Below are 14,574 nucleotides of genomic sequence, written 5' to 3'. Positions count from 1 at the left end.
TTTATTTCTTCAAATTGGTCCCAAAGAGCATTTTTGGCATCTTGCTCTTCTTTGAGCTAGGTGTTTGGAACCAAGTCCTCTGCATATCTTCTCTTCTCAAAATTTTCTTTTCATTAAACATGGATTACAAGACCAAAAATAAATATCACAATATTCCTCCTTCATAGGCACACCAAATGCAGACTGCATCATGGCCTTGTTTACTGAAAGAAGGATAGACTAATCAGGAATAAAGATTTGCTTTGTCTCTGGATCATATCTTTTGATGCATTCCCTGACCAACTCTGGAGCTTGCACAACCATGTGAAATTTGATAGGTTTCACCAATCCACTCTCTTTCAATTTTTGGGTAATTAGGTGAATAGGCTGAGAATTAAGCCTTCTACAAAGATTTCCTAGGTCGTCGAACTTGAATGAAGTATCGGTAAGATCTTTTAATTCACTTTGTAAGCCTATAAGCTTATCATAACCTGCTACTTTGGTTTACATTTACTATGATTTTGCAAAGGATATAATTCTCAATAAATAATTGTTAAAATAATGAGGAAATAATTTTGAGGCAATTTTGATGAAATAGATACATAAATCCAAACGTTGGCCCTACACAAATGAAATTAAGCACAACCAATGATCATAATGGTAGGATTTGCAATAAATTCAACAATCAACAACTATTTAAAACTTTTTGTTTCTATGCATATAAAGATTCATAAATCTGAAAGCCATATTACCTCACTTAAAGTGAAATCGTATCACTAAAGGCTGCTTACCGAAATGGGGTTTTTAGTTTAACGGAAAGTGCCTTGTTTACTTCAAGATCTAGAGTGAGGATTTATATGATAACAAAATGTTTTTAGGAGAGAGTGCAAATCTATTTTTTTGTAAGCTTATCTTTCCTTTGATTAAGAATCATAGTACAAGAAATGATCCTTCGATATCTTGGTCACTTCATTTTCTTATTCTTTACCTTGAGCATCCAACACTTGATTTTCTATATATCATGAAGTACCTTTACGACTAACTTTACTAGAAGCATCTTTTGGATATCTTTGTAGAATATTCTCAAATTGTATTCATGTAGCTCTTTATTTGTAAATCATTTGGAGAAGTAGCCTTTAAATTTTGTTTAGATGGAAAACTCTTCTAAAATAAATATTTTTTGGAGGAAGAAACACTCTACTACATTTGCCTTTTGTTTTGATCAAATAACTTGAGATAAGGTCTTGAACATGGATTCACCATTAAGGGCTTTAGATAATTCCTTTTAGTATCAGACTTGGGTCCCATTTATGCATTAAAATCTTATGAATCAAGTATAATTCATGTCATTTTGGAAGCAGAACAAATTCTTACATTTCCATCAAAGAGCAACGAAAAAGCCGAAGAACCGTACTTCTTCATAAAAATGGATTTTTACCTCAGAATTATAACTTGAGACCTTCTTGCCTCTAGCTTGCCCTTTTTTGGATCTTTAACTCATAGGTCAAGCATGAATACATCTAGTAATGCTATCGAGACTTTTTTCTTTGGGTACATGCTTAATGAACTGCCAACTCAGATAGCTAGTCAGATTACTTGGAATCTGAAGGAGATGAGAATGCAAGTGTAAGATAGAAGTTACAAAAATAAGGAGAACTCACCTCTCATCAGGAAGATGCTGAAAAATTATCCCAACCAAACCTAAATCACCTAAATCCTAAATGCAATAGAATAGCAAGAAACCTACATAGAGGGAAAGGGAATGGTAAAGAAAAGGATACCTAGGAAAGATACAAGGTGGGAGCCTAAGGGATTTGATGAGAAGTGAGTTACTAAGTGGCTACTAGGACAAGAAACCTTGAACAATATCCTAAAGAATACTAACAACTAAAAATCCAAAGGGGAAAAACTAAAAGTTGGCAACATGAAGCATATTGTAAAATCCTCTAACAAGGTGTCTCTCAGAAGGAGACATGTAAATCCTCTAACCAAGTAGTTATAATAAAGATTTTGTAACCCTAACAGGTTATAGGCATTCCTAATAGGATTTTCTTCCATAAGAAGCACTTGTAGCTTTTAATCAGGTACCCCTTTACATGCATTATAAGGGCAAGTGGGTATATTATCCCCACCATGGTTTTTATCCTCACATCGAGAGTTTTTGTGTAAAAAACACGTGTCACTTTATGAATCCCTTTGTGTGTTACTAGTTGGTACCAACAATAGTGACTCTGCTCCCCTTGGGTAGACACTAGTCTTATATCAGAGATTGTTGGATTCTTTATGTCCCTTGCAGTCCATGTCCCTAGTGAAAGCCAACTACTAGCATGCATTCAACACCAAAGTTTTAAAATTTGAAAACTAGACCCCATGGAGAAAATTCCCTGAACATTCTCATGACATAAAGATTTTTGCTAACAATGTCTTTGTGAAGTTATTCTTGGGATATTATCAACTAGAGATATTGAATTTAAACCTCAAACCAACAATTCAAAGTTCAAAGTGTGGACTTGGTTTCAAATTTTCAACATTCAAAGTTTGAAGGTTTGAAATGCAGATTCACAAACCCAAAGCTCAAGTTCAAAGTTCAAGTTCAGCAATTTGAGTTCGTAGGTTCAAAGTATAGGTCTAGAATCAGAATTCAACAGTTCAGAGTTCAAAGCTCTAGTCAAGTTCATCATTTCAAAATTCAAATTCCAAGTGATTAAGAAACTAAACATTGATAGCATACCTTAGATGGTGGATAGGTTAAAGTGACTAATAAACTTGGTGGCCCTCAAGTTGAATTTTCATCCATTTCTCTTGCTATGGGAAATGAAAAACCAAAAACATGAGCCAATTCATGCTCATGAGAAGATTCAAGATATTTTGTAAGTAGTCAAGTCAACGTACTCAGGCCTACACAAAGAACAAATAATGTTGTATATTATTACTAGAGGATATTAACACTAATAAAACACACAAAGGATTGCAATCAATTGATACCTCCCTTATTCCAAATGGTAGGAAGAATAAATACTTGGAATGGTCATCAAAAGCCTCACTGAATTGCTCTTTAGAATTTTCTCATATGCTATAAAGTCTCTACAAAGCATTTACGAATTTGACCCATTCAAATAAGCTCACAAGAATTATAGAAAAAATCTATTAGATTACACAGAAAAATTGTGTCATGATTAAAAGGATAATATTTGGCACATTGTTGATCTTGTTATTGGCCAAGGTGTCTTTACTTTATTTTATCAATTCTGATTTTATAAGTCATATAGACCTGAACCCAGTGGAAAATATCTTTTGACTGAGTGAATAGTTTTCCAATCATCCTGGACCGAATGTGGAAAACTAGGTTTGGGAAAGCATATCCAAAAATGAGCTCGATCCAACAATGGAATAAATAAATATTCCCCCTACAACATGACCCAATTATAGTGCCAGAAGTATTTCTTAGTCCACCCAACAAAAGGAATATTTTATTTTGATTTAACATATTTAAATGTTACTTGTTCAAACACCATTTAAATATGTTAAGATATATCCTTATAAACTTTAAAATTAATAAGTATATCATATTCTAAGAACATAACGGGTGAAGAAAAAATATAATTCCAAGATTCAATTAAGAAGGGAAAAACCGAAAAAGACACGGGGATGATTATTTATTGGAATATTTTTAAGAAGTAGGGGTTCTTCTTTTTACTAGAAGTCTTGAGACTATAGGGAGTAGGAATATTTTTTGAATGTAATTGTAACATAGAGGGAAATAGAGAAATTTATTTTCATTTCTGGAACTTGATCGTAATGGCAGAGATTAAAAAAATATTGTGGTTATTTTGTATGTTTTTGGAACAAAGAGGAGTATATTTATGTCATCTTGAGGTCTGAAAACTTATTTTTTGGTTGAAAAATTGATCGTGTGGTCTTTTTTTTCCTATTTTGAATACAACTATGTATTATCATGTCATGTACATACGTGTTTGTGAATTAGTTAGTTCTCAATCTCATAATTTGTAGAGTAAGCCTTTTAGCTACTCTCATCTCCTTTGTAATGTGGAAGGCTTAATAAGCGATCTTGGGGTCATTTGTTGGTCTTTCCCTCTTTGTTTAGTTTATAAATCTGATAACCACATTCATTCCATGTTTATGGGTGGGTGTTAGTATGCCTTTGTATCTTCTGGTTAAAGGAATATCCATTCATTTAAATTCATTGAATATCTTCTAAGAGGGAGTTGTAACTCTCAATTCAAAGAAGGATTATCAATAGAATAATAATCTATCCCATTGATACTATGTTTTATTCTTCCTTTCTAGACATTTGGAGTTAATTTGCTTATTTATTGTTGCAGGATAATTTTTCTTACTAACATAAAGAAATTTTTTAATTTTATTCCCTTGCACAAATCAATTTTTTTTTTTCTTTAAATTGATTACTTGTACATCAATGGTACAAGTGATTTTTGCAATTGAAAAAGTCAAACACACTACCCAAGGTCAACAAAATGAACAGTACATAAATCAAATACACAGTTGTAAACATTCCCTAAATAAAATGCTTGCCCATCCCAACCTCCTCCAAAATCTTTTAGCCTTGGAAAATAACAAACTTTAACCACACTAACTTGTAAGCCATAATCTCAATATGCCATTAAATACATACCAAAATAGCCAACCCATTTTTTGGAAAATTCAAAGAAGCATATTGCTCATGCGATTATCTTTTGAATGACAAAAAAAAAATGGAGGCTTGTAAGAATTTAAAATTATGATAGATTGGATAAGATTTTCAAATTACATTGTGTAGTAGACATTTGGGCCCATCATATGAAATGGACTAAAATCTTTGTCTAATTTCTCATCCTTCAAGCACTCATATTACCATGTGATGTATGGAGATGGGGCATTGTAATTATGAATGTCTTCACTCATTCATTTGTATTAGCTGGATAGATTTTTCTCAGCAACTAGTCCATATTAGATACCTATGCACAATGGAAATTCAATCTCTTACAAACTAAAGAAAAGAAGAATGTCTCGTTAAAAGAAAACTCCTCTCCAAAAGAAACAAATAAAATGAACAAGATAATGCATGGAGGACTCTATGATAACCCCTTATGACTGCATGCATCATGTATACACAATTAAGTAACCCCCCATAAGAATGAAAAAGAGAGAAAATACATCTCTCTAATAATGGTAAAAATGTTGATTTAGTATGCCTATGTCATGCACTTTCCATGAGGAGAACACCTATATAACAATGAAAATTCTCCCATTTCAAGACTTCATGATTTTTATAGAGGAGTGATCACATATTAGAATTGGGTTATAATTAATTACCAACATTATCGAAATCAGAAATCAACAATAAACAACATCCCATGTGAATTAGTCATCATAGATAAAGGACAAGTATTCTAGTTGTGCCATCCTAAAGAGTTAGCACCCATAGTTGGATGCTCTATTAGGCCCCATTTTGGTGATCTCAAGATATAGTTTCCATTATGTTTCATCCTAGTAATTTGATTCTTCTTTTTCCACATCTTTTTCATCATCCCAACACTAAGTTTGAATTTGGGTTAATTCCCCTAAGTACATACCATTTGAAATTGTATGCTCCATGTGCACGTTTTGACCCAAATTTGGCACGGGGCCCTATATTGGGGTGTTAGTGGGAAATTAGATCATTTGATTGAACTAACTTATTTTTTAATCCCAAAATGGTGAATGAGGTATGTAAAAACATTATCTCTCCTTATTTAGACATCCACTACTATACATTCATGATCCATTACCATGCTCAAGAATTCATTATAAAGTGAAATCAAGAGATCAAGAGAAATAAAGAATTAAAGTGTTTGAATTCAAGATTTAAAGGCATACATCCAATATTTAGTTTCTTTGGCTCATTCAAGTAACTTCCAAGAAAATCTTCTCCATTGAAGAAGGTTTCTCTCACATGATGTCCAAGTAGAATAAATCTCAATCAAGAAATAATATTTTCCCTTCCATCAACATACATTTCTCCTTCATTGCAACCAATTATCAACCATATTTACACTAAATATATAGGAGTGGAGTGGTGTTCATAGATCCATATATTTTTAAGGGAATCCTTGATTTATGTTCTACATTCCAAGGTCAACTCCTTGATTTCAAGAACACTCAAATTCTTCATAGGTCTTGAGTGATTTCTACATCTGCCCATGAAGGCCTATGCAAGGTGAATCAAGCATTTATCTTTCTACATACTTTATGAAATTTCATTACACTTTCAAGGTTGATTCCTAAATAGGTGTTTGACAAAGTAAATCCCCTTTTACTCTACCATTTCCCTATTTTCTATGCGTAGGAACATGTTAAGGGTTTGTTAGATATATTTTTGGATAAAAAACAATCTGAGGCTTGCTTAAAATTTCACACAAAATTACTTGAAGCAGAATGTTTGAATATTTAATCATTATAATACTTGGCTAAAATATTTTAAGGCTTCCTCAAATATATTTTCATGGATTCTAAAATTGTACATGCATGATTCTATTCAGGTATTAGTCAAATCCACAAATCTTGCAAGAATAGCTCATTAGAAAGTTTTGGGCCATTGCATAATCGAAAAGGTAAGACTTTGTAGGTATATATTTTTATGGGGAAGTGAATATAGTATTTCCTTTATCTAGACTCAATTGTAACCATAAAATCATCTTAAAAGGATAAATAAAAACATATAAAATGGTGAGAAATACTAAGATAGATCACTCACCAAATTATAGGTTACTAAATAAAGATCCAAAACCTTGGATCAAAGGAAATCTAATTAGCACAAGATTAGATGTTAAATTTTGATATTCACTATCTAAGGTTTCAAGTTTGGTCTTCATTTCCTTAACAAAAGGAATTGTACATGATTTTTTTAAAATGATCTATGAAAATCAGTGCTAAAAGGGAAATGAAGATAATAAACTCACCTTGAGACTTAGTAGAGGATAAAAAATTAGATCTACAATAACCTATCAAAAAGTTGTCAAAATCTAGACCTATTCTAGATCCACGGCCTCAAAACCTTGATTTTTAGACCATGAAAGTTACAAAACTCCAGATATAGGTCAAAAGGGGGTTTGGATCAAAATAGGTTCAAACTATACCTAGGTATAAGTCAAAAAATTCAACCTATACATGATGCTATAAAAATAAAAAATAAAAAGGTGAATTTGGAAAGGACTTCAAATTGGCTTCTTGGATCTATAGTTGTATCTGCACTCTGAAACTTGTGCTTATACAGAAGAGAGCAGGATTTTTTTTTGTGAAGGGGATTTATTTAGTTCATTTATTTAGGATAACATTAACTTTCTTTAGAGGGAAGTGCATAGCATAGAGACTACCTTAAAATAGAAAGTTGATGTTGGCTGCTAATTTAGATGGGGTGGGAGGAGATAGAGCATGTGGCCTATCAGTTTCTATCAAGTGTTGATGAACCTCAACTCCCCTCTCCTAGCTATTAACATAGTCTAGTAGGCCATCAAAGTACATATATCTCCACATGGTCTTTTTTCCTTCCCTCCTACAAGCATTGAAGCATTCCAATCTAATACAATGGACATTTCTAAACTACCTAATCAAGCCCATGTACAAGAATTAACCTTGAAATGTAATTGAAACTGTATGAGGAAATATAATCTTGATCTGAAACATAAATTACCTTATACCTCAATGATTCAATGTCACTTTGGAGATAATCACAAGTGTTGATGCAATAGCTTGGACTCCACAAGAACCCAATATAAAATCATGAACCAAACCCTTGAATGATGAATGTTGTAATTTTCCACAATGTTGGAGTGAGTAAGAAAGAGAGGAAGAAGACTTAAATGGGTGAATGTAGATCTCCTTCCTTGATAGAAAACTTCTTTGTTTGACTTCCAATGGGGGAAAGAAGCTAGATATATGGAAGAAAATGCCTTGATGCATGGTGGAATTGGTGGATAAAGAAATTAACATGCTAGATGTATTCCTTGCACTTGTATGCTTGGTGGCCTTAAATGTTCAATAATGGTTGCCTTTATCAATGGATTCTTTCTTGAACTCCTTGAATGATATTTTGCATGTAGATGTGAATGCACTTACCATATAACTTACATAATTGAGGGATTTATAAATGAGGGGGAGAGGCCTTATTTAATGGTGATTTCAGAGGTTAAATTTGTGAAGGTCGACTAGACTTAGTGGGACAAACAAAATTACTTTGCATTAGACTCGAAACCCACCAAAATTAAAACCTTGATGTATAGTTCAAAGGTGGTTCGACCCATTCCAATACAGGTTCAATAAGTATTAAGTGGTTCAGGGGAAAACATAAATATAAGAGGGAAAATCAAGCATAAATGCATCCAAATCTTAAAATTATGAAAATGGGATGAAAGAGGGAAATGAATTTTGTGATTAAGGGGTAAATATAAATGCATGCATGTAACTTAGAGTCATTCTCAAGTTTTGAACAAATAATGTTGATTTGGAGGATGCAAAAGGGATAGAAAGATGTGAAATCAACATGGGAACTAATAAATGCTAAAATAGGGCTAAAACTGAGCACCTGACAAGGGTGCTTACTTTTCAAGATGATACAATAAGACTATCAACTAGTTTATCTAAAACCTAATCAATAAAGAGGAGTAGAAAATAATATCTTTTAGTTTCATTTTTCAAACCCTATAATCTACACAAACACCCCATTTTCGATTATTTTAATACAATTAACAAAAATAGAATAGATGAATCCAACATATAATAGTTTTCTTTTTCTCTTCTTCCACTATTTCTCCTAAAGTAAGGTTAATTCTTCTTTGCGATTTCTCACGTACATTAGAAATCTTCAATGTAGATATGGTGTGTGAAAATGAACGGAATAATTCCCTTCATATATTTATACTCCAAAGAAAATATTTGTCTGTGGTTCCATAACTTGGTTAATTGTGCTTCTACATTTATCAACCAATTGTTAGTTGATAATTGATTATTCAACTAAACAATAACATGCTTTTGTCTCTAAATATATAGAATGAAATTCCTTACAGGATCCAATCAATGTGTTTAAAAGACAAGAGTGAGGAAGGAGGTGGACATATCTAGAGCACCTTTTGATTCATTTGAGAAAGGAACTCATCTTGGTCTTCCTAAAATTAGTATTCTTCCAAATATTTTTTTCATTATGACCATGGCCAAAACCAATCCATCTTCCTCATATGTATCTATAACATCACTTATCCACAATTTGCTAATACATTGGATGGGAGCTTTGAAAATATTTAAGTAGATATCTCTTTTAGCTTAGTCCCAATGCAAAAAGTCATTTTACCAAATAGGAAATTTATGAGAACTACTGATGTGGCGAACCAAGGTTGGCCAAATATAATTAGGCCACAAAAAATCTTTTTTTCTATACTAAAGAATAAGGAATTCCATAGGTTACTCTCAATTATTTATTATAATGATATCCTCTATCACGAGCCCAAAGTATAGTTATGGACTAATTAGCTAGTTAGAAGGCCATGGATGTAGGTTTTATACCAATGGTAGATAATTCATGTAGAGAATGTAGGCATGCAATATAGCAAGAAAATTTCCTTTTGACAAGAAATGGTCATGCCTTCTTAGGAATCTTGAATTATGTAAATACTTTTTATCCAGGTGCTCATCTTGATAGGTAACCACTACAATTCCTAAAGAATCATAAATACAAGTGACATGTCTTCATGTTTAATTAAGGAGAATTACATTTTATACTCTAATGCATTTGATTATGTTTAGGAGGATATGTACTTTTTATAAAATATAGAAAAGAATATGTTGGGTCACACATGGGAACCTAGTGAATTACATGCCCCATGATTGCTACTTTAAAGTTGTTCTCTTGTTTATGTCATGTATGTGGTCTAATAAGGTCGTATGGACCAATTATAATAAGTTTTAACTCAAATTGTAAGGCATATTGGTCATTGATCCTATATTGTCAACTATTGCTATGATGTGGTCAAACTGGATGAAGGAGCCAAATATGATGGGAGATAGTGTACAGGGCTTATTTAGCCTCATTTAGTGAGTTTAGGGAGTAAACAAGTGATTTGGGGTCATTTGGATAAGTTTGTGAAAAGTTGTCAAAAACTTGCATAAATTACTTAACAAGTTTTGTAAGTTTATTATGCCTATGAGTTATTTTGGTATCCTAATAGGAAATAGGGGTTTGAAATTTATTTTTAACTTTCATAGAGGTTTCAAGAGGTTTATAAATCTAAGAGAGGTAGTGATTAGTTTGGAAGAGTTTTGTTAAGAAAAATCCAATAAAATCTTTGATTGTTTCCATTTTTCTAATTTCTTGTTGTTGCAGAGCTTGGGCCAATATGTATGGAATTTTAATAGTCTAAAGCCCATTTAATGATTTAAAGCTATGAATTAGCTTTCCAACAAGATCAATTTTATGAATTTTGGTGAAGAATCAAGAGAAATCAAAGTTTTTCCATTGACATGTCTAAATTGATTAGTATAGGTTTTTCATTTCTATGACTATTGTAGAAAATTATATGACTATCTATGATGTTATTATAACTTGCACTTGTTTGTGGATGATGCCCTAGGTTCTTATCAGTGAGTTTCCTATGTATTTTGACAATGCTACAACAAGGGTTTTAAGTTGTCATACCCAAAATACATGGGCAAAACACACACAACAAAAAAAAAAATTCTATTTATAAGAACTAATTAACTAGTCCCTTCCATTAACTTAATAACTTGACTGACATTACAAATTTAATCATTTAACTTTAGGCTTAATGTCATTAAATAACGAATTTCAACTTCATTCTAAGATAATTACATCCCGATCCATAATCTGTCCTAAACAAAACTTATCAATTACTAGAATACTAACATTAAGAGAATTTAGGACTCTAAAAGATCAATTAAATTTAACTATCCAACCCATGTTAACTATGTTTTAAAACTTTAATCAAAAATCTAAACTAACCTTTAATATGCATACAATAGAGATAAACTTTATTATCAATTATACTATCTACATTTTAATTTAGAATTATCTCCAATGTATTCATAACAATCTAATTTATATTATTCTATCATTTACAATTAAAATTGAAGACTAGGATTGATTCAAATAAATCTATAAGTTAAATTAAACTTTAATTAAAACTATAATAAATTTAAGTCCAACATTAATAATGCCAATATTAAAATTAATCTGACTGACTCACAATTATATAAAACTAATTAATAACATAGAATAAAATACAACTATAACAAAGAGGTAACTAAATTAAAACTAACTAATTTAGTAACACTAAACTAAATCCTACTTTTAATCTAACTAACCTACCACCTCATAGCATAAAACTTTAAAATTAATGCTAACACTAAGTAATACTATAACTATCTTACATAACAAAACTCAAAACAAAACACACTAACTTAACAATATTTAACATGTCCTACTAATTTAAGTTGAGCATATTAATTTAATTATAAGAACATATTCAAACAACTAAACACACAGTAATTACATTACAAAAAAAAAAAAAAAACCAACTAATACTAAACTAATATACCCAAAGTTGATTAAGAACCTAAAACCCTAACCCTACCTACCTCCATATTCCCTTGGCCACTTGGCCTCCTCCCTGTCCCACATCCCAAGGTGCTTTGGGTGGACTCCAAGACATTAAGCGCTGCCCCCAAGTCTGCCAGGCACAAACTTGTCCCCTCTTCCCTGACATGCAAGAACCCTTCATGTTGAGTGCACTAGGAATGGAAAAGTTTGGGGGGTATGTGGAGTTATAAAGGTTTTTTTTTTAAAACATGGTACATCATTCTCCCTAGGCGCACACATCATAAAGCTGACCTCACACTCCAACTTCACATCACACCTACACTGCGCTAGCCTGGAGGGAGAAGTTACTAGTTTTTATGTTTGGTTGAGTGAAGGCTCAGGCCCCCAAACGACTATGACAATCTTCCCCACGCAATCCAAGATTTGGGTTTGAGACAAATTTAAATCTTCATTTGCCATGATTTCTTTCAAGGTAATTTATTGCAAAAAGTTTTATTGGTGGAGTCCATGGACAGGATGCTAAAGAATATATATATATTAAAGAACTTGCTAACACCAAAGCTATTTATTATTATATTTAAAAGATTTGTTAAATAGATTTTTTTTTTTAAAAGAATCAATATAGAATATGATGTGTTGCTTACTGAATTAAATTTTTATCTCTAATACAAATTCCAGAGAGCAAAATGCTCCTGTAGGTGCTTTTTTTTTGTTTCCCCTCTATATTTTTTTAAGTTTAGTTTTCTTTCCTTTTTTGTTGAATTCCCAAAAGTGTTTAGTTTTAACAAGGGGGGTATGTAAATATATATATCTATATTTTTGCATCATCATCCTTTTTTTGAATACAATGAGGTATATATATATATTTTTGGTGTCTAATTGGTTTTGCCACATACATAGTTTATCAAGGAAGGTGGCAAATTTATTTTCCTCAATTTAGGATTATTTACTTTCTCCTAATGCATATAACATTGAATTGAAAATTTCAACGCATCCAATTACCTTTCCTCAACATGAATCAACTTAAACATTGCATAATTGAACATCACCATGTGATCTATTCCACATTTCACATATCCATAAACTGAAATAACATAAGATACAATGCAAGGGGTTTCTCAATCTTTTCTCTTCTATTAATCAACCTAGTTCAAGGCTCCATCGAGAAAGAACCAGTAAGAAAACCCAACATCTTTTCCAAATACATCACAATTTAAATATATTTTTACAAAATGTTACAATTCAATTGAATTCTCTTCTAGGTCCTTCACAAGGGATTCTTTTCATATATCTTCAATGCATCAAGGGAATCATGGAGAGACAAGAACCAACATGGAGGTAAAACAACATAATATGATGAACAATTCAACCATGCATTCCCAACCTGGTTTTGCAAAATAGGTTCAACATTGAACCAAAATAGGGGAGAGGTGGATTTTCTCAATAGGAAACGTCAATCATCATACCCTAACATAGCCCTTTCGGGGCTAAAATTCAAGAAGTTTCATTCTTCAACAAATGCCCTTTTGAGGCTATTATAACAAGGGTTTTCATTCCTTCCCTTCTTCAAGAATTCAAATTTTCATACAAGGTATGTGATGACAAGTAAGGGCCCATACACCTTGCCCTCTTTCCCTCCTCTCACCATGAGAGGAGACTCTACACTATTGAGGTCCAACTAAGGCCCTTCCCCCATACATGGCCACTTCTTCCCTATCCAAGGGTGAGTGATGTCAAAACAATCCCCATGAAATCCCCTCAAAAATTTCAAAGAAACCATAAGAATGACATCCAAGAACAATTTAAGATCCCTTCCAAACAACCCCAACATACATAAAAGCAATACAAAGAAAACACAATGCCTTATGCATGAACAATATGAAGAACATGATCAAGAGAGTGAAGAACCCTACCTTCACAAAAAAAAAAGTTATGGTGAAATGACAAGTTGAGAAGAGCTTGTCATTCCTTTCTTCAATCTTCAAACTTCTCTCTAAAAACTAAAGATTGAGTAACAAAACCAAAACTTTTCCAAAATGCCTCTAAATATGACCCTAACTCAACTAGGCTTTAGGTAACTCCAAGGTGGAGTTTGAGTGATGACGGGCCACACCACCCGTACCAACTCACAACAAAAAATACAACAATATGGAGATATAGAGATGACAAAAATGCTTCACAAAGCATTCATTAATACTTGAAATCCATTAGAAGATATTACATTTGAAGAGCTTACAACGCAAGAACTTCTATTTCTCGAACCTTCTTACAAGAGATTACATTCGAAGAGCTTCTATTTCCAAACTTGATTACAAATGATAATAAGTCTTGCTTAAATAGGCACTTCTAACCCAAGACATTACAAACACAACCAATGTGGGATAAAAGGTAAATACAACTACCTTTAAATAAATATTAAATTCCCACCCCAAATACAACTAAGCACCCAACAAATATTAAATACATGATTCAAGGAACTTTCCACAAACTTCTAAATTGCCACCTATACACCTCGATTAATGGAATGACAACTATTTTTATTATTTTCTATTTATGCCACCCATGCACTTTGAAAATAGAAATTCCTCTTTTCTCCTTTTTTCCTCCATTTTTCAATTTTTATTATTTTCCCTTCTATTTTCGTCACTTTCTCTTTCCTCCACAATTTTTTTATTTTTTTTATTTTTTTTCTCTTTTTTTCTTCTCTCTTTTTTTTTTTTTTTTAATAATAAAGTTTTGCAAGGTGCTCCTGCATCAGACTCCCTTGGTAGATAGAAAAGTGTGTCCCACACTTTGACGCCAAAAGAAAGATATACAATCATCTTCATCTTCACCACAAGCTTCCACCTCAATAGAGACAAGAAAACTAACATGCAAATCTTCCACATTTTTTTTTGTTGATGCATGATGCTCCTGCATCCGACTCCCATGGTAGGAAAAATTTTGTGAATATGGATTCACAAAATGAAGTAGCCACTGTTGACAGATTT

The 14,574-nt window shown here is 32.3% G+C and overlaps 1 long non-coding RNA gene across 1 annotated transcript in view; it reads right to left on the bottom strand.

Annotated features, from left to right (window-relative positions):
- Nucleotides 1-4,720: 4,720 nt before the first annotated feature.
- The window catches only part of LOC149551955 (uncharacterized), a 59,028-nt gene continuing 49,174 nt past the window's right edge, over nucleotides 4,721-14,574 (bottom strand). Inside the window, exon 2 of the long non-coding RNA XR_016353340.1 lies at nucleotides 4,721-4,955. This is a non-coding gene — a long non-coding RNA (uncharacterized LOC149551955). The remainder of the gene's footprint in view (nucleotides 4,956-14,574) is intronic.

The sequence above is a fragment of the Cupressus sempervirens genome, chromosome 6, assembly GCF_028749045.1.
Source record: "Cupressus sempervirens isolate cs-2001-9-10 chromosome 6, ASM2874904v1, whole genome shotgun sequence".
NCBI classification, from domain to species: Eukaryota; Viridiplantae; Streptophyta; class Pinopsida; order Cupressales; family Cupressaceae; genus Cupressus; species Cupressus sempervirens.
This window is presented reverse-complemented; position numbering and strand designations above follow the sequence as displayed.